The 19,687-nt window shown below is 42.4% G+C and overlaps 1 protein-coding gene across 3 annotated transcripts in view; it reads right to left on the bottom strand.

Annotated features, from left to right (window-relative positions):
- Positions 1-19,687, bottom strand: part of LOC121272281 (lysophosphatidic acid receptor 6-like) — an 85,876-nt gene that overhangs the window by 13,181 nt on the left and 53,008 nt on the right. The window contains exon 1 of one of the 3 annotated variants that reach the window (XM_041178846.1): positions 9,726-9,910. The exons of 1 other annotated variant lie outside the window; for it this stretch is intronic. The gene's annotated coding sequence lies outside the window, so the exon portion shown is untranslated. Of the gene's footprint in view, positions 1-9,048; positions 9,560-9,725; positions 9,911-19,687 lie in introns of those variants that run through there. One more of the 3 variants, XM_041178844.1, reaches the window with a different exon arrangement.

Here is a 19,687-nt window from a genome sequence, read left to right on the forward strand (position 1 = left end):
AATTTGAACAATCAAATGAACTGAGAAAACTTGAATTGGAGACAAAAATGAAAAAGTAATTGAAATGAAAAAAAAAACTGCAACTAGAGGCAGCAGAAAAAAAAGGGAGAAAGAGAGATTATTTCAAAAAGAAATGGAAATGCAAAAAGCTTGACCTCCAGAGGGAAAAGTTAGCAAAGAAAGGGGCAAAGAAGGGAAGAGACAGTGAGTAATGGCTTAAAAAGTTAGAATTTGAAAAGGAGACATCAGATGCTGAGGGAACTTCTGATGATGAAAAAACCTTTAACCTGAAATCCAGTGGGGAGATGTTTAAATTTGTACAAGCTCTTCTGAAGTTTGAGGAAAGAGATGTGGAAGCAATCTTTATTTCATTTGAGAAGATCGCTGAACACATGAAATGGCCACAGGAAAACTGGACATTGTTGTTACAATTCAGGTTGCTGGGTAAAGCACATGATGCTTCACTGTCAGAAGAAGTGTCAATGAACTATGATGTGGTTAAAAAGCTATTTTGAGTGCATACGAGTTGGTTCCTGAGGCATAGTGGCAGAAATTTAGAAATATGAGAAAACAGACTGGGCAAACTTACATTGAGTTTGAGAGAGTAAAACAAAGTAATTTTGACCAATGGATACGGCATTAAAGATGGAGATGACATATGCAGCTCTTAGAGAAGTAATTGTTTTGGAAGAATTTAAAGATTCAATTTCTTTGGCAGTGAGAACTCATGTGGAGGAACAGAAGTTTGAAATAGTAAGACAAGCAGCAGAGATAGCTGATAATTATGAATTAATTCATAGAGCTAAACCTCTTTCTCATTGCCTTTTTAAATCAGAGAAGAATAGAAAGAGGGAAGGTGAAATGAAGGTAGGTAATCAGGGAAGAGAAGGAATAGGTGGAAATTCCCTGGAAGTTTTTTCTCAGAATAAAAAGGAAGGTGCTGAGGGTAGAAGTGACACTTAAAAATTGAAATGTTTCATTGTAACAAAGTTGGTCACATGAAGTCAGTGTGTTGGGAATTACAGGGAAAATCCATTGGGATTATTGGGGTGCAGAACAGTTCTAGAAGTAAAAGTACTGTCGTTTCTGAGGTACAGGCATGGGAAAAACCAAAGGTTTCTATACAGATAAAACAGGAAGGATCAGTGATAGGTAAAGAAGTGGGAGTGTGTTCACAATTTGCCCAGGAGAGTTTGATGAGCAGGTTGCAGAGATGTTTAAAATTTTTGAATTTGAAGGGAAAGTCTTTCCTTGTGTACAGGGTGTAGTCGGTAAAGATATTAAAATTTCCAAAGACACGGGGCTAGTCAATCCTTAATGTTGTGGGCTAGTGACATTTGTTGTTCAGAGGGAGTATTGAAGGAACAGGTGAAAATAACTGGGATTCATGGAGATGCTAAACCTATTCCATTGTGGAAGGTAAGTTTAAAGAGTGAGTGGAAAACAGGTGAGGTGATTGTTGGAGTACCAGAAAACTTGCCCATTTCAGGGTTCAAGTTATTTTGGGTAATGATATAGCTGGGTCACAAATGCGGGTGAGTAGCCTGTAGATGTGTCTTCAACAAAAGTGTTGTAGAGAGAGCATCCTGGATTGTTTCCAGATTGTGTGGTGACAAGATCACAGACTCACAGGTTCACCAAGAAGAGCAGGAAGTTAAATGTCAGGGAGAAGGTATGCAAGTTCATTTAGTTGGCACTGTTTTTTGATAACATTGTTCAGGAAGAAAGAGTTGAAAATGCAGCTGAGGTGTTTAACTCAAGGCAGTTGATGTAGTTACAGAAAAAGGATGCACATATAAGACAGTCATATCAAACAGTTTACTCAGAAACAGAGACAAAATGTATTCCAGAATGTTGTCACCTTCAGGGTAATGTCTCAATGAGAAAATGGTGGCTGTATCACATTTCAGCAAATGAAAGCTGGAAGGCGATGTATCAGACTGTTATACTATTTAGATATAGAAACGAAATTCTGAGGATAGCTCACGAAACTCCAACGGGGGGACATTTAGGAATTGGAAAGACACAGGTGAAAATACAAAAATATTTTTTTGGGCCAGGATTGCATAGATATATAGTCAAATTCTGTAGAACATGTCAGATGTGTCAGGTGATAAGGAAGCCACAAGCAGTGATTAAGCCGGCACCTTTAATTCCAACTCTAGCATTTAAGGAACCTTTTCCTAGGGTCATGAATGATTGTGTAGGACCCCTCCCTAAGACTAAAAGTGGAAATCAGTACTTACTGACAAAAATGAATGTGCCTGCAAGGTTTCCTGTCATGATACCTTTGAGAAACATTACAATACAGAGAATTGTGGAAGAGTAATTTAAAGATACAGTTTAACAAAAGAAATACAATCAGATCAGTGTTCAGGTTTCATGTCACAGCTGTTTAAGGAAGTAATGAGCAGTTTGGGGACAAAACAGCTTAAGTGAACACATTTCCATCCTGAGTCACAAGTGGCTTTGGAAGAATGACATCAAACTTTAAAAGTTAAGATGAGGGTGTATAGTCAAGACCATCCAGGACCAGGTTAGGGGAATTCCATTCTTGTTATTTTCTATTACGGATGCTCCTAATGCATCAGCTGGTTTTAGCCCTTTTGAACTAGCTTATGGTCCTGAGATAACGGGACCACTGAAATTGATTCAAGAGAAATTGGTTGGTCAAAATTTGAAAGTACTTTCCTGGATTATGTATCAAACTTCAGAAAAAGATTGGACAGAGCATGTGAGTTAGTTAGGGAACTTTTAAAGCTATCACAGCAAGTGATTAAAGTGAAAGCAGACAGGAAAGCTACAGCTCATATTTTTGTTTTGGGGTAAAGGTGCTAGTTCTGTTACCAGCACTGGATGACTTGTTAAGGCAAGTTTCAGTGTGCCTTACAGGATTGAAAAGAAACCAAGTGAAGCAAATTATTTAATAAATACTTCAGATAGAAAAAAATAAGCAGAGGGTGTGTCATGTAAATAAGTGCTTAAAACGTTCTTTGACAGGGAAGAGGACCAAAAGGAAGCATTATTATTGGTAGATAAAGAGAAAGAGGTAGAAATGCAGGATTCTCTAATAAAATTGGATAATGAGGGTGTATTTGAAAATTTAAGTGTAATATTGAGTTACCTTCCAGACAAGTGTCAAAGTGATTTGGAGAAGCTATTGAAGTCACACAAACCAATTTGTGGGAATAAACTGGGAAGGACATATTTAGCTATACATGATGTATGTGTAGAAGTTTCATCTTTGATAAGGCAACATTCTTAAAGATTAAATCCATCAAAAGTATCACAAGTACTTAAAAAATTGATTTAATGCTTCAAAATTACATAATTGAGTCTAATTGTTGTAAGCTGGAGTTCACCTATTGTACTGGTACTGAAACCAGATGGAACACAAAGACTGCGTGAACTATTGACAGGTGAATGCAGTGACAAAAGCAGATTCATATCCTATACCACTGTTGGAAGATTGCATTGAGGAAATGGGACAGTCAAAATTTATTACAAAGATTGACTTACTAAGAAGATATTGGCAAGTACTGTTATTGGAGAGAGGAAAGGAGATATTGGCTTTTGTGATGCCAGCTGGACTATACCAGTTTAAAATCATGCCATTTGGTATGAAAAATGCACCTGCAACATTTCAAAGGCTGACAAATAATATAATTGCAGGACTGAGCAATTGTGCTGTTTATATTGACGACTTGATAGTTTTCAGTCAAACATGGGAGGAGCATTTACAACACCTGGAAGAATTATTTAATTGATTATAAAAGCTAATTTGGTGATGAATGTGGCTAAAAGTGAATTTGCAAAAGGACAAGTTATGTGTCTAGGCCATACTAATGAACATGGTAAGGTGGCTTCAAGAGATGTAAAAATCAAGGATATCATGAATTTTCACTGTGCTTACAACAAAATTAAAAGTTTCAAGATTTCTGGGCATGAGTGAATTTTGCTGGAAATTTGTACCAGATTTTAGCCGTATATTTGCTCCATTGACTGAACTATTAAAAAAGAACAAGAGGTTTCAATGGCGCCAAGAGTGTCAGGAGGCATTTGACAGTTTGAAAACTGTATTGTCTATGACACCAGTTTTGGCAGTAACCAATTATGCAAAGCAATTTACACAAGCGAAATGGGCACTGGGGCCATAATGTTGCATGAAGGTGACACTGGAATTGAAAAAGTGCTAGGGCATTTTTTTCACAAAAGTTGAATGTACAACAGAGAAGCTTTTCAATGATCCAAATGGAGACTCTGGGTTTGCTATTAGCATTGCCACATTTTGAGATTTATGTGGCAAACAATTCATCAGAAGCAATTGTTTATACAGACAGCAATCCTTAAAAGCTTCTGGACAAGTTTTAAGACAAAAGTGCAAGACTATTCAGGTGGAGTTTATGTATATAAGAAAATGAAGCTTAATAGTGGGGTTTGGATTAGTTTCTCTGTGTGTAGATGTGTGTGTGGGCTTTAATTAAATTACAGACAGCTGATCTGGGGGCTTTGATGTTGCAGAAGAGATATTAGGTTTGAAATGCTAAATACATAAACATGGCTGAAGTTTTAGAATGTAAGGTGTGAAGAACATTTGCATTTTTAGATAAACCAGAGTTATGAATTTCAAAGAGATGGTAAAGATGTTACATCTAGCCATAAGAGGCTAAGCCAAACAGTGTGTTTATTTTTCCCAAAGATTACTGATAATATGAAGTACTATGAAAGATTTATATTAAGAGAAAAGTAAAATTGCAAAGACATACTGGAACAATGGGATTTACATTAAAAAGGGAGAAACACGTATAAAGTTTACGTGTCAGGAAAGAAGGCATTCTAAGATCTAAGAAGTGTGAAAAGCCTCCAGCCCCTATGTACCAAGCTGCTGTCTCCAGGTACCGAAGTTAAGAGAATTCATTTTAAATATCACTGTCCAGGGTATTGTGTGTTTTGCCAGGGTCTGTTGAAATCAAAGTTGTTTTACTGTTGCCTTCATGGAGGTGTAACTGGGAGCTAGACTAATGAAGGGATTTAGAAGTCATTATAGTAGTAATTTGTACACCTATGTATGTCCTTAAAATCATTTATTTTATTAACAAATGTTTAATTTAGTTTTTAAAAAACCTCTAAGACTCGGCAGTCTTATTACTACTGAATTCAAGTCTTGCAACTCAAAATAAAAATACAAATTGCAAAACAGTTCCAAGTTTCCAAGTGGCAGCTGTTCCAAGTTTCCCTCTGGGATTTCAGCTGTTCAACATTCACCACCCATTGTCCACAACACCCAGAATGGATTTGTATTCCAGGAAAGTTTTATGTTCTAGGTAGGGCTAATGCCCGAGAGGTGTTAATGCTCCAGACATGGTTAATAGTTTGGGAGGTTTTAATGTTCCAGTGAGGGTTTAAGTGTTCTAGTAAGGATTAATGGAGGTTTTAGTGCCCCTTGTGAGCCAGTGTCCCAAGAGAGATTCACATTCCAGGAAGGGAAAATGTTCCATGAGGGGCTAATTTTCCAATGGGAGTTAATGTTCCAGGAGGAGTTACATTTCCAGGAGGACTTAATGTTCCAAGAGTGTTTAATATTCCAAGGGGTTAATGTCCAAGGAGGGTTAATGTTCAAGAGAGTTTCATGACCCAGAATGGGTTAATGTTACAGGAGGGGTTAGTGACCCAAAGGTATTGATGTTCCAGGAGAGGTTAATGGCATAGAAGGGTTAATGTCTCAGGAGGGGTTAGTTTTGCGAGGTGTTAATTTTCCTGAAAGGGTTAATAATCCAAGAATGGTTACTGCTCCAGGGTTATTATTATTGCAAAAGGGATTAATGTTGTATGACAGGTTAGTGACATGGCAGGGGTTAACGTTCTGGGGGTTTACTGTATCAGGGGTGGAGGTTAGTGGGTTACTATCCCAAGAGGGGCCATTCTTCCAAGAGGGGTTTATGTTCCAGGGGAGGGTTAATGTTCCAGCGATGATTGGAATGTCATCTTAATGTCCCAGGAGTGGTTAATATTTTGGACAGGGATGTTAATGTCTTCAAGTGGGCTAATATTCCAAAGATGTTGACACTGCCCCAAACAGTGTTGTTCCTGGTGCCAGAAATTCTTCACTCTCTCCCAGAGAGGGATCAGTCAGTTCCCATCACATCCCAGTAACATCTCCTTCTCTCTGTCTGTCTCTCTCTGTGTCTTTCATTCTGTCTGCCTCTCTTTGCCCTCCTGGCTTATTATCTCTATCACCTGCCTTTTTCTGTCAGTCTATATGCCTGGTTGTCCTGTGTCTGCCTGCCTGTCCTGTCTCTCGGCCTGCCTGTCCTGTCTCTTTCTCTCTATATGCTTATCCCTCCCTGCCTGCCTGTCTAATTTCTCCATTTTCCTGTTCTGTTTTTCTGTGTCTGCCTATCCTGTTTCTTCACTTGCCTGTCCTGTCTCCCTGTTTCTGTCTGGCTGTATGTCTCTCATTCAGTGCCTCTCATTTTCTCTTTTGGCCTCTTTCAGTCCCTCTTTCTATGTGATTTTTTCCCCTTCCTCTCTATCTCATGTTTTTGTCTGTCTCTCTTTGCCTCTTGTTTTTTTGTTTCCTCTCTCTTTCTATGTGACTATTTCTCCCATCTTTCTCTCTGTCCACTTTTTGTCTTCCTTCTGGCTCACACTCTGCTTCTCTCTCTTTTCATTTCTCTCACACAGCTATTCTCATTTCTGCTATTCCTCCTTTATCTCTCTCTCTTCTTTCTTTCACTTTCTTTATAACATTTCCTCTATATCTTGCTTTCTGTCTTTTTTTCTCTCTCTATTTTCCTCTTTGCTATCACTCTGTCTCTATCGGTTTCCCTCTAGTCCTGTAATGCTGCCCTCTTTCTCCCTAACTCTTCTCTAAGCACATTGTTACATCACAAGGGAATTAACATGTTCCCTACAGAGTTCCTTTTTCCATATCAATATGACAATCTCCCATGATAGATTCATAGAATCAAAGAAAAGTAGCAGAGGATGAGGCCATTCTGCCCATGATACCTATGAAAGTGCTATCCAATTAGGGTCACTCCCCAGCTCTTTCCTCATGACCCTGATGATTGTTCCCCTTCAAGTATTTATCCAGTTCCCCTTTGAAAGTTACAATTGAATTTGATTCCACCAACCTTCTAGAAATGCATTTCAGATCATAACTCACTGTGTAATGCTCCTCTTCTCAACTCTCCTTTTGCCACTTACCCAAAGTCTCTGTCCTCCATTTGCCAACACTTCTGTCATTGGAAATGCTTTCTCCTTATTTATTCTATTGAAACCTTTCTCGATGCTGAATGCCTCAAATACAGTTTCCATTAAATTTCTCTTCTCTAAGGAGAACAACTCCAACATCTCCACCCAAATGAAATCCCACATCCCGGGTATCATTTCAAAAAATCTCTTCTGTCGCCTCTCTGAGACCCTGATATCCTTCCTGAAGCATGGCACCCAAAATTAAACTTAATATTCCAGCTGGGGTCCAACCAGTGAACACAGTTGTTTATCATAATGTCCTTTCCTTTCTGCTCTGTGCCCCTGATCATAAGGCCGAAGACTTCATATGGCTTTTACCATTTTTTAAAATTCATTCATGGAGATGGATGCAAGGTCAGCATTTATTGCCCATCCCTTTTCTAACAGTCCGCCCAACTTGCTCTGCTAGCTTCAAAGATTTATGCTCTCATATCCCAGGTCTCTCCATTCATTCAGCATCATTTTAACATACTGAAAATGGAGACATGTTGAAGCTTTTCATCTTGCACTCATCAGGACACTCGCAAGAATACCAATACAAGGGGGAAACAAAAATTTATACTCTGTGTGAAGAGAGTGCTGATTGGTTGGCAAATGGCATTGCCATGGAGAATGCACCACAGATGGTGACTGACAGTTAACTGCCAAGTCCCCTCAGGACCTTATATGTTTCAATAGGATCACCTCTCATTCTGCTAAACTCTAATGGATATAGGCCCAACCTGCTCACCCTTTCCTCATAAGACAACACATTTGTCCCAGGAATGAGTCCAGTGAACCTTCTCTGAACTGCTTCTAAAGTAATTATTATTTTTTTTAATATGGAGACCAAAACTGCACATACTACTACAGATGTGATCTTACCAAGGCCCTGTACAGCTGCAGCAAAACTTCCCTACTTTTATATTCCATTCCTCATCCAGTAAACGCCAACATTTAATTTGCCTCCCTAATCACTTGCTGAACCTACATCCTAGCTTTTTGCGATTCATGTACCAGGACACCCAGATCCCTCTGTACCACAGAGTTCTGCAATCTCTCTCCATTTAAGTAACATGCTGTTTTTCTATTCTTCCTGCCAAAGAGGACAAGTTCACATTTTCACACCTTATGCTCCATCTGCCAACATTTTTGCTCACTCACTTATCTATCTACATCCCTTTGCAAACGTCGTACCTCATTTTGACAACTTACGTTCCCCCCTACCTTGGTGTCATCGGTAAATTTAGCCACCACACATTCGCCCCCTTTCCGCCCTCTTACTTCATTTCTCTATTTTCCCTTGCGTTTTGATATGTTCAGATTGCTTCGCCATTTTATTGCAGGCCTGACATTTATTGCAACCCATTTCTTTTTTCTGCCCCAGTTTAACCTTTATATCTTTCGTCACACAGGGAGGTCTAGTTTTGGATTCCCTTCTTCTCCCTAACACCCCCCCACCTCTCCCCCGTGCTGGCAGCGTGGCTAATGTCTACCTGCACTGTTTCAGTTTTGAAAGCCTCCCATTCCTCGCTCACCGTTTCCCCCCGCCCAGTCTATGATTCCAATCCACCTTGGGCCGGATTCCGTTTCCACTCTGAAATGGGACCCACTCCAAGGCTGAGCATTGTCACGCCTTAACGAGAGCTGCTCAATCAATGACAGTCTGAATCTGGCCCGTCCAGCACAAAGACATCACAATAAATAAAAACAAAAAACTACTGAAGTCTGTACCTAGGAGAGAATAATAGGTGTGTATGTATACAAAACCGAGTTTAAAAGGGTTTACTGAGCTGAAAATTGTTAACTTACAGTCCTCGTTCTCTTGCAGTTGTTCACTGATCTGGTGGGGGCTGTTGTTGGTTCAGTTGGAATCGGTTGGTTATTAGTGAGAGAATCCACTTTGTGAGTATAAAGGGGAAGATGGTAGGAGCTCGGAATTTCACTCGCAAACAGACAATGAACAATTCCAAATTTCGGATGGACACGAGTTTCGCTACGAACGAAATAGGTAGAATCCAGCAGACACAGCTACGCTGAGGGGAAGTCAAGTCTTCTGAATCCTGAGACAAGGGGCCGGAGTTTAGATGCAAAGCCTGAACCATTGCCTGTTTCTCTCTCTCCGCAGAAACAGCTGAGCATTTCCATTATTGGTTTCTTTTTCTCTCTCTTTGTTTTGTTTTTATTCCGTTTTATGCCAGGTGTTTTTTTTTCTGGGGCGGTTTATGTTTAGGGTTTAAAACTCCTCTTTCCCCAGCCCAGCATGTTGGGTTAAAAACGGGACAAGTGTCTCTCGTCAAACAATGACACCGCCCACAGGATATTCTGAAGTGCTTTCAAGGTCAAAGAAGCGCCTTTGAAGTTTTGGTAGCCTCGCAAAGCAGGAAGAGCAGCAGCTAATTTGCGCACAGCAAGCTCCCACAAAGAGCAATTGGATGAAGTTTTTAATGACGTTCAACACCTGAGATGCAGCAATAGGCTTTACTCACCTGATACCTGACTTCAGTCTCAGCTCTGATGCCACTGAATTGATGAGAATTGCCCGTGGAATCTCTGGAAGTTGTTATCTCTTTGTCTGGCACTCACCCTCTAGATGCCCCTTTCTGTCTTTCTCACTTTTCCTCTATTTCTCTCTCTCTTTGCCTTCTGGCTTATTTTGTGTATGTTTATTTATCTGTCCTTTACAGGCGTTTCCATGTTTGTGCTTTTTGTAGTTCCTCTTGTGTAATCTTGCCATTTGGTTAGGGAAATTCCTGTGATATCTCTGGAATGTCTCCCCCCCGCTCCCTCGTCTGCTTTTAATTCTATTTTCACCACTTTGTACTTAGTTCACTGTGCTGGATCACTGTTAACTTGATTCCAATTCAGGCAACAGTCTATCTGCAACATCACGTTTTGTTCATGTTTCCACTAGTGGGGGAATCTCGAACTAGGGGGCGTAGGTACAGAATAAGGGGGCACTCATTTAAAACTGAGATGCGAAGGAATTTCTTCTCTCAGAGGGGAGTGAAAGTCTGGACTTCTCCACCCTAGAGAGTTGTGGAGGCCAGATCACTGAAAATATTCAAAGAGGAGGTGAATATATTTTTGAACTATTGGGAAGTTGAGGGCTATGAGGAGCTGGCATGAAAGAGGAGTTGAGGCCTGGGGCAGATCAGCCATGATCTTATTGAATGGTGGGGTAGGCTTGAGGGGCTGAATGGCCTACTTCTGCTCCTATTTTTTATGTTCTTATGTTGATCCGGTGTCTGGAGTCTGCATTATGAACGAGCCAGGTTTCCAGACCACGTCAAACAGAGTGGGGAGGGAGACAATCGACAGTACTGGTGCTGCAGAGGCATTGGGTCCAACACTCTGGGTCGAACTGTCATCAATTCAATGTTCAAACCCTGCCCAATACACCTGGCCACTTGTGGTCTGTCACCAGGAACTGGAGGGTGGTGAAATCACACCTGGTTTCCTGATGTCTTTCAGGGAGGGGTACCCGGCACCCATATGTAGTCAGGGCCTACACATAACACAAGTTGATTATTTGCTGTTACATCCCTCAGTATCCCAAGTTCTGACCAAGGGGTCACTGGCCTGAAATATTAACTCTGTCCCTCTCTCCACAGATATTGGCAAAGCTGCTACATATTTCCAGCTTTTTCTGTTCATTTCTGCCTCCCAGCATCTGCAAGGCTTTGCCTGTGATTGTTGACTACTCTGAGAAGTAGCCCTCTCGCTCCCCCTATGTCCAATTTCTACAAACACGAGAAGGCCCACTGCTAGATTGTCAGGCCAATTAACTCAATGCCTTGGAATGTACTAATGTGCACAAAGGTGAACAATGAATTATTATATAATTACTGACTCTCACTGTCAAACTATTCTACTGAGCCATGAATTGCGAAATGTTGTTTTGCTGTGTGAAACCAGTGCAGAGCCCAAAATTAGCTCCCTAACAAGGAAAACAAGATATATAAAGGTCAGAATGAAATGATTTACAACTCTATGACAGCCTTCAAATTCTAGGGATGTTGCAAAGCCTTTTCAGTTGGTCAGTGTTGCAATATAGGAACCCCAGCAGCTAGTTTGCCCATAAATGGTTCCATAACATGGCAACCACGTAGTGACTAAACCATTTTTTATCAATGCTGGTTATCTGAGATATGGATTTGTAAATTTATTGAAATAAATTTAAAATTAAATGTAAATTTGCTGATGACACAAAGGTAGGTAGGAAATTAAGCTGTGAAGAGGACGCAAGGAGGCTGCAAAAAGATATAGAAAGGTTATGCGAGTGGGCAACAACCTGGCAAATGGGGTATAATGTGGGAAAATGTGAAATTGTCCATTTTGGCAGGAAGAATTAAAAAAAAGCATGTTATATAAATGGTGAGAGATGTCAGAGCTCTGAGATGCAGAGGGATCTGGGTGTCCTAGTGCATGAATTGCAAAAGGTTGGTATGCAGGTACAGCAAGTAATTAACAAAGCTAATAGAATGTTATCGTTCATTGTGAGGGGAATTGAATACAAAAGTAGGGAGGTTATACTTCATTTATACAGGGCATTGGTGAGACCACATTTGGAGTACTGGGTACAGTACTGGTTTGTTTATTTTTGGAAAGATGTAAAAGCACTGGAGGCCGTTCAGAGGATGTTTACTAGATTAATAACTGGAATGGACTGGTTTGTCTTATGAGGAAAGTTTGGACAGACTAGGCTGGTATCTGCTGGAGTTTAGAAGAGTAAGAGGCGACTTGATTGAAACATATAGGATCCTGAGGGGAACTTGACAGGAAGGATGTGGAAAGGATATTTCCTATTGTGGGAGATCTAAAATGAGAGGTCACTGTTTAAAAATAAGGGATCACCCATTTCATTCAGTGATGAGGATTTTTTTTTTCTCTGAGGGTTGTGAGACTTTGGAATTCTGTTCTTCAAGATGTGTTTGAGGCAGAGTCTTTTGATATCTTTAAGGCAGAGGTAAATTAATTCTTGATAAGTGACGGAGTGAAAGATTATTGGGGGTAGGTAAGAATGTGGGGTTGAGGTTACATTCAGATCAGCCATGATCTTATTGAATGGTGGGGCAGGCTCGAGGGGCTGAGCGGCCTACTCCTGCTCTTAATTCATATGCTTGTATATATGTAGAAGTCATTTTACATATGGGGAATCTTAGTGCTTCAATCTCATTCTTTGATGCCACAGAGTTCCGGAGATGATTTGAGGAATATCTGATGTGCGTTCTCCATCTGTGTATCTGCCAGTCTGGCTGTCTTTCAGCTCCCTCTAGCTCTCTCCCTCTATCTGTCTTTGAGTCTTTCCTCCCACCTCTCTCTCTTTCCATCTCTCTGCTTCGCTCCCTCTTTGTCTCTCTGACTTTCTCTCTCTGTCTCTCCCTCTATCCCTCTATGGCTACCCCTCTTTCTATATCCCTGTCTGTTTGTGTCTCTCTCTGTCCAACTTTTATAGGAGCCTCTGTTTTGGGGCATCCTGTTGGACCCAACTTCCCAATTGAGCAAGTTTCTGTAATGTCTCTGTAATGCCTCTCCTTTGCTTTTACCCTTTGTTACAATCGCTGCGAATTTAATGAGTCTGCTCGACAGCTGTCAACGTGATCCAGCTTCAGGCAACTGTCTCTCTGCAACATTGTACTGTTTATAGGGGGGAAAGGGCTGAGTGAAACAGTCCAGGAATCTGGACTCCCCATTAATGCTGCTTTGTGGTACTGACCTCGAACCCTGACAGATTCCTGGACACTATCCAAGCCCTGAAGTCAAAACCACCCAATTATTAGTGGGACTAGGAAAGAAATGACCGTGCAAGATGTTGGAGGGTGGTAAAGGACTAACTAGTTCACTAACGGGCCTTTAGGGAAGGGAACCTAAAGTCATTATCTGGTCAGGGACTGCACTTGAGACCAATGATCCTCATAATACCCTTAAGCAACATGCACTTTAGCATCTTTAATGCAGTAAAACATCCCAAGGTGCTTCACAGGAGCTTCGGGTTATTTTAAAAGTAATAGGGAGCCAAAGAAAGCATATTAGGACAGGAGGTGGATTGTTTGCATATAATATTAATCATTCACAGTATGTGGACATCACTGGCAAGGCCAGTATTTATTGCTAATTGCCCTTGAGAAGCTGGTAGTGAGCCATCTTCTTGAACATAATGGCTTGATAAGCCATTTCAGAAAGCAGTTGTGGGTTAACCCCATTGCAGTAGGTCTGGAGTCACATTGAAGCCAGATTGGGTAAGGACAGTTGATTTCCTTTGTGTAACTACTATCTGGTTCATTAATATTATTTAACAGTCACCATCATTACTCCTAGCTTTTTATTTCAGATATACTTAATTAACTGTGTTTAAAATCTCCAGCTGTATACTTGGATTTGAACTTCTGCCTCCAGATAATTAACCCAGGCCCAGTTCTGATGCAAAAGCAAAATACTGTGGATGCTGGAAAGCTGAAATAAAAACAGAAAATGCAGGAAATACTCAGCAGATCTGGCAGCATTTCTGGAGAGAGAAAGAGAGTTAATGTTTCAGGTTTGTGACCCTTCATCAGAACATACCTCACCTGAATAAAAGCTCTGAAATGTTAAATGAAAACAGAACATGCTGGAAAAGCTCAGCAGGTCTGGCTGCATCTGGGGAGAGAGAAACAGAGTTAATGTTTCGAGTCCGTATGACTCTTCCTTAAGAGTGCATCTGCAAATGAATCCACATTTTTCTTTTATCCTGAAAACTTAACTCGGTTTCTCTCTCTCTGCAGTTGCTGCCTGACCTGTTCAGTATTTCCAGCATTTTCTGTTTCAAGCACCTCTGCATTGCTAATCCAGTAACATAACCTTCCATACCCCCTAACCTTACTCAAAGAAGAATTTTTAAGAAGTGAGTTAAAGGAGGTGAGCAGGCTAGGGAGATGAGGTTTGGGGAGAGAATTGCAGTGTTTAGAGCCCAGGGGGCTGAAGACACAAATACAAGTGGTGAAGTTAAGAAAATTGGGGTTGTGAAAAGTCCAGAACTGGATGAGTGCAGACACCTTAGAGGGTTAGGGTTGGTTGAGGTTTCAAGGGTTAGTGAGTCCATGGCAGAGTTTGAAAACCAAGATAAGAATTTTAAAATCATGGCACTGCTCAACCGGCAAAGAATGTAACGCAAAGAGGTAAAGATTAAATGACACTTGCTGTCAGTTGGGATAGATCCCCATGTAAACTTTCATAACTTATATTTATTTGGAACATCTTGAAACATTCCAAAGTGCTTCACAGTGAGTGAAGTTCCACTGAACTGCCCATCCCTAATTGTCACAACTGACTTGCTAAACCATGTCGGAGGGCAGTTAAGAGTCAACCGCATTGCTGAGGGTCTGGAGTCACATGTAGGCCAGACTGGGTAAGGATGGTGGATTTCCTTCCCTAAAGGGCATTAGTGAACCAGATGGGTTTTTACAACAATTGATGATAGTTTCATGGTCACCATTACTAAGTTTTATTATTTTTTTCCAAAATTTACTTTATTCATAAAATATCTGAAAGAAAATGACAAAACATTTTTAAATGGCCATCACAGAAAGTGCAATAATATTCAAGCTTTGCAAATAGATCATGTTGCACCCTGAGGTGCTTCAATATAATTCTCATACATGTAGTATTTACTGCATACATTCATTTTGAGCTGTACAGCCCAAGGGATCTATACAATTCCCAGCCCCTCGGTGCACTATGGCAGAAGGTTTCAGAAAACAACTTTTCCCCATTGCACCTCTGCAGGGTCTGCCCAAAGCTTTACTGCATCCCTCAGCACGTAGTCTTGGACCTTGGAATGTGCCAGTCTGCAACAGTCGGCCGGGGACAACTTTTGTGCTGCAAGACCAACAAGTTTCGGGCAGACCAGAGTGTCTTTCACCGAGTTGGTGATCCTCCAGCTGAAGTTGATGTTTGTCTCGGTGTGTGTCCCTGGGAACAGCCCATAGAGCACAGAATCCTGTGTCACAGAACTCCTCGGGATGAACCTCAACAGAAACCACTGCATCTCTCTCCAGACCTTCTTTGCAAAGGCACAATCCACAAGGAGGTGAACAAGAGTCTCGTCCCCACCACAGCCACCTTGAGGGCAACGTGCAGAGGGGGTGAGACTCCTGGCGTGTTGGAAGGATCTGACGGGTAGGGCCTTTCTCACCATCAGCCAGGATACATCTTGGTGCTTGTTGGAAATTTCTGGTGATGAGGCATTCTGCCAAATGACTTTGACAGTCTGCTCGGGGAACCATCCCACAGGATCCACCCTCTCCTTTTCCCTCAGGGTCTCTAGGACATTAGGTGCCGGCCACTGCCTGATGGTCTTGTGGTCAAAGGTGTTTCTCTGCATAAACCTTTCCACGAGGGACAGGAGGTACTGCACGGTTCAACTACTTGGAGGGTTGCACACCAGACCCATCCTTCGCAACACCGGGGACAGGTAGAACCTCAGCACGCAGTGCTTGCGTACCTAGGGTCCGCGCACAGCTTAATGTAGCCACACATAAGGGTAGTCATGAGGATGAGGGCATTGTTTTCCTCCCCTAAAGTTTATGAATTAGATTGCACCAACTGCCTGGTGGGATTTGAGCTCGTGGCTGGTGGCCGCTCGGGAGTATAAGCATTGCCACGACACCACTGCCTCCCTGTCTGCAGCTTTGCAATACAGGTAAACAGTTTGTACGCACGAAGGAAGCTCCCGTAAGCTACAATGTGATGAACGACTTTGAGGTGTTGGTTGAAACAAACGTGTTGTCCAGGAGACCAGGAGGAGCTCAGATTAGGGATACTGCGGTGGAACTCGAGCACTTCAGGGCGAAATGGTCCAAGCGCATCACGGGCGCTCCAGAATTCAGGCCCCTGTTGCCTCAGTGTCCTTCCTTGCTTGGTGTGTCATATCGGGACACTGGTCATCTCCTCTTTGTCAACAACAGCCATTTGAGAACTCGCTTCGGAGTCTGGGTCTTTGGTGTCGCCGGGTTACATGGGAAGAGGTGAAAGCGGCTGTGGGGTTTCACGCGGAATTCATGCGGAACCACAGAGAAGGGTTAGTGTCGCAGGAACGTTAATGTCCTGGGGATGGGTCAATTACCAGAAGACACCAAAGTTACAGGTGGGTTTAATGCCCTCCACCCCCCGACCCCTCACCCACCCCCCCCACCCCCCCCCGCCCACCCGAGCCGTGAATATAACAGGAGGAGTTAATGTCCCAGGAGGGGTCAACTTCTGATGTGGGTTCGTTTCCGACCAGGGTTAAAATAGCGGGAGGGTAGGTAATGTCATAGGAAGGGGTAATGTCTTTGGAGAGGTTAATTTCACAGGAGGGTTTAACACTCCAGGATTGGTTGGTGCTCTGGGGTGCAAATTTCCAGGAGGGATTAATGTCTGAATGTCCAAGGCGTGGTTAATGGCCCAGGATAAGTTAATGTTGCCAGTAGAGTCAGTGTACCCCCGGGAGAAGAGGAGGGTGGGGCAGTGGGAGGAGTGGGGTTGAGTATCTGGGGGTGGGGTTAATATGGAAGAGGTGTTCCAGGGGATTTACAAGGGGTTTCATGCTCGAAGAGTGTTTAATATTCCACATGAGATCAGAGTTACAGAAGCTATCAAGGTTCCTGGACAGTGTCCAGAAACAACAAATATTGCTGGAAAAACTGAGCATCTGTGGAGAGAAAGACAGAGTTAACATTTCGAGCCCATATGACTCTTCTTCAGACCTAAAGAGCAGTAGAAATGTGGTGAAGTATATACTGTTTAAGGGATGGTGGGACAGATGAAGCTGGACAGGAGGCCAGTGATAGGTGGAGGCAAAGGAGAGATTGTAAAAGATGTCATAAACGAAAGGTGGAAAGGGTGTTGATAGTGGTGATACTGGCTGAAGGAGGTGCTATTGGTGACATTAAGGGTAGAAAGCAGGTTCAGCAAGTGACAGACGGCCCTAGTTGGTGGTGGTGGTGGGGGGGGGGGGGTACAGTGTCGGAGAAAAGATCTAAATAGGCTAAAAGGTGGGGATAAAACAATGAATGGAAATAAATTTGAAAAATTATAATAATAGAAATAGGTGGGAAGAAAATATATATATAAATTTTAAAAAATAACTATTTGAAAAATGGGATCAAAAAGGGGTGAGGATGGAGGAGAAAGTTCATGATCTGAAGTTGTTGAACTCAATATTAAGTCTGGAAGGCTGTAAAGTGCCTAATTGGAAGATGAGGTGCTGTTCCTCCAGTTTGCGTTGGGCTTCACTGCAACATTACAGCAGGCCAAAGGCGGACATGTGGGCATAAGAGCAGGGTGCTGTATTGAAATGGCAAGTGACAGGAAGGTCTGGGTCTAGAAAATAGTTTATGTCCTAGGATGGGCTAATACCCCAGAACAAAGTAATGTTCTTTGAGTTGTTAGCCTCCAAGGAATAGTTCAAAATCCGGCTCATATTAATAGAATAAGGAGGGTTTAAATCCAACAGTTCTTCATGTGCAGTCTTAGTGTCACATGAGGGCTAATGCTCCAGGACTGGTAATTTTCAGGAGTAGGGGTTTGTTTCCTCAGAAGGTTACCACCTGAGTTTCAATACATTCACGTTTTTACGTGAACATGACTCTTCAACAGAACTGAAGGAAGGTGGAAATGTGATGGGTTTTATGCTATTGAAAGGGAGGAATGTGATGAAGAACTAAAGGAGTGGTCTGAGGTAGGGTAAGGGGTGGGAAGTCTTCCTCCAAATATGGGTACCCACATGGGCCCCAGTTCTGCCTGTCTCTTAATGGGGTATGTGGAACATTCCTTGTTCTAGTCCTACTCCGTCCCCCTCCCACAAATCTTTCTCCAGTACATTGATGGTTGCTTCGATGCCACTTCATGCTCTCATCTGGATCTGGAAAAATTTATTAATTTTGCTTCCAATTTCCACCCTTCCATCATTTTCACATGGTCCATCATTGACACTTCCCTTCCTTTCCTTGACCTCTCTGTCACAATTTCTGGTGATAGACTGTCCACCAATTTTCATTACAAGCCTACCGACTCCCACAGCTACCTTGACTACGGCACCTCACACCCCACTTCCTGTAAGGACTCCATCCCATTCTCTCAGTTCCTTCGCCTCTGTCGCATTTGTTCTGATGATGCCACTTTTAAAAGCAGCTCCTCTGACATATGTTCCTTCTTCCTTAACCAAGGTTTTCCACCCACGGTGGTTGACAGGGCCCTCAACCGTATCTGGCCCATCTCCTGCGCCTCTGCCCTCACACCTTCCTCTCCCTCCCAGAACCATGGTAGGGTCTCCCTTGTCGTCACTTATCACCACTCCGCATTCAAAGGATCATCCTCCGCTATTTCCGCCAACTCCAGCATGATGACACCACCAAACACATCTTCCCTTCACCATCCCTGGGGGCGTTTTGCAGGGATTGTTCCCTCCGGGACACCCTGGTCCACTCCTCCATCACCCCCTACACCTCAACCCCTCTCACTGCACCTTCCCATGCAATCACAGAAGGTGCAACACCTTCACCTTTACTTCCCCCCTCCTCACCGTCCAAGGGCCCAAGCACTCCTTTCAAGTGAAGCAGCATTTGACTTGCACTTCCCTCAATTTAGTTTTCTGCTTTCGTTGCTCCCAATGTGGTTTCCACTACACTGGAGAGAACAAACACAGACTGGTTGACCACGTTGCGGAACACCTTCGGTCTGTCCGCAAGCATGACCCAGACCTCCCTGTCGCTTACCATTTCAACACACCACCCTGCTCTCATGCCCACATGTCCGTCCTTGACCTGCTGCAATGTTTCAGTGAAGCCCAATGCAAACTGGAGGAACAGCACCTCATCTTCCGACTAAACACTTTACAGCCTTCCGGACTGATCAACAACTTTAGATCATGAACTCTCTCCTCCTTCCCCACCCCCTTTTCAATCTCCCTTTTCCCTATAATTTATATGTATTTTTCCCCCACCTATTTCCATTATTTTTAAGTGTATTTCCATTCATTGTTTATCTCTACCTTTTAGCCTATTTCTATTCCCCTTCGTCCCACCCCCACTAGGACTATCTGTCCCTTACTTGTCCTGCTTTCCACCCTTAATGTCCCCATTAGCACATTCCTTGGCTAATATCACCACCGTCAACACCTCTTTGTCCTTTTGTCTATGACATCTTTTGGCAATCTCCACCTATCACTGGCCCTCTATCCAGTTCTACCTGTCCCACACCACCTTAAACCAGCTTATATTTCACCTCTTTTCTATTTTCCCTTAGTTCTGATGAAGAGTCATTCGGACTCTAAACGTTAACTGTATCCCTCTCTGCAGATGCTGTCAGACCTGCTGAGTTTTTCCAGGTATTTTTGTTTTTGTTCTACCATACCCCATGTTGACATTGGCAATGAATTTTGCACATACTCTTTCTGCACTGCCAGTCAACGAGGCTATTTAGTTCATATTGC

This window comes from Carcharodon carcharias, chromosome 33 (assembly GCF_017639515.1).
Source record: "Carcharodon carcharias isolate sCarCar2 chromosome 33, sCarCar2.pri, whole genome shotgun sequence".
Lineage (NCBI taxonomy): Eukaryota > Metazoa > Chordata > Chondrichthyes > Lamniformes > Lamnidae > Carcharodon > Carcharodon carcharias.